Source organism: Phascolarctos cinereus, unplaced genomic scaffold, assembly GCF_003287225.1.
Source record: "Phascolarctos cinereus isolate Bilbo 61053 unplaced genomic scaffold, phaCin_HiC Scaffold_5;HRSCAF=322, whole genome shotgun sequence".
NCBI classification, from domain to species: domain Eukaryota; kingdom Metazoa; phylum Chordata; class Mammalia; order Diprotodontia; family Phascolarctidae; genus Phascolarctos; species Phascolarctos cinereus.
The window spans coordinates 390,090,745-390,092,456 of NW_027555958.1; the positions used below are offsets into that span (position 1 = coordinate 390,090,745).

General features: G+C 40.1%; 1 pseudogene; it reads right to left on the reverse strand.

Moving 5' to 3' along the window:
- Positions 1-515: 515 nt before the first annotated feature.
- LOC110197673 (large ribosomal subunit protein eL6 pseudogene) lies at positions 516-1,047 on the reverse strand (annotated as a pseudogene).
- Between the last annotated feature and the right edge of the window lie 665 nt (positions 1,048-1,712).

A 1,712-nucleotide genomic window follows, 5' to 3' on the forward strand; every position in this document is an offset into this window, starting at 1 on the left:
ACATTTCATCCTGACTCATCATTTCCTGGCTGTGTGACTGGGAAAGTTACTTAACAATTATAAGATTCAGCTTACCCATCTGTAAAATGGGGATAATACTAGCACCTGTTTCATAGGGGTTGTGGTGAGGTCCAATGAAGTTATTTGCATAATTCTATTTCTTTGGATGGATCATCAACTGTCATAACTGCTAACAGTAAACGTACCCCAGCAATCTGCTGAATGGACTTTATGTCTCTATGCTCCCTCTTTTGGCAATCTCTATGAGGGTGACACTCAGATCTACCTATCTATCTATATCTATCTATCTATCTATCTATCTATCCATCTCTCTGTCTGTCTGTCTTTCTATTTCAGTGTCTTCCTGAGCTCTAGCCTCTCATCACAATCTGTTAGGCATTTCCAATAGGATTGCTCATAGGCACCTCAAACAGCATGGTTTTTTTTGGTTTAGGTTTTGGTTTTGTTTTTTTAAGTTATTCCAAACATTCTAATAAAAGTTCTGTGCAAGACATTTAAAATGCCAGTTTGTAAGGATAAACTCCATTGGAGAGACAGACTACAAAATGCAGATAGCCACAGAGCTGAGGAATTTTCTTGATTTGGGGCAGGAGCTGAGAGTCCACTGTTTTCTGATGAGCCTTATGCTGCTCTGTAATCTCATATTTCTCTTTTTCTGCGTCAGAAAATTTCTCCTTCTGGATGTCTAAGTTTACAGAGCCTCTTCTTCTTGAAATAAGCTTCAGTAAGGATTTGGAATTTTTATACCTGAAAGGTTAATTGTGGTAGAGGTGGCAATGACAAATTTCTGATGGGTCCTTCTCAGAGGAACCTGGTTGATGGTCAAAGGTCCAGTCACCAATAGCAAGCCACTAGCCAGCTGCTTCAGGAAAACCACTGGCTTGCCCCTGTGGTGGCCAGTGTGCGTGATCAGAAATGTGCTGGGGTGATGCTAGATCAAAGTCTCCTCACATGCTGGCTGAAGGCCTTTTTGCCATGACTTAGCAGCTTTCGAGGCACATCCTCAGTAGGGTAGTACCTTAGCATCTTGTGAGTCTTTACCACACAGGTTCCTCCATTCCTATCACCACCAACTGTCTTTGATATAGTAGCAGGCACCTTCCCTTTCTTTTTCCTTTCAATCTGGGTTTTTGGTGCAGCTTGTCTCCGCTTGTACATGGCTTACAGGAAACACATTGCAGATCAATCCCTCGGGCCGGGACTGGGTTCTGACTGCAATGCTTTCGAGGCTTTTTCACCACCTTTTTGGCCACATCTTCCTTTTTGTTCTTCTCCTGTCTTTCTTTTCTGACCTTCTTTTCTTTTGGTTCCTTTGGGAGTTTTTTGTCTGCCATCTTGAGAGAAGGGACTCAAACAACATGTTAAAAACAAAATTTTCTGTCTCCTCAACTTCTTCCCTCCCCCCAAGAAAAAACCTAAGACTTCTCCTATATTTCTGCAACCATATATGCATATAAAATTCTATATGAATTCATTTATCCCCGAGCTGTGTAGAACACAGCCATCTCTTACAACCTAGGAGGAGAAAAGAGAGAGGAGATAACAAAATAGGAAATAATATAGTCCCCAAAATATGGAAATTACTGTGATATAAAAACAAAAAGAAATGAATAAAATTTTGAAAAAGTTAGGTAATAATAATAGAGAGGATATCCTAAAGGGTTTTCCATAAATTCAGCAGATATAGAATA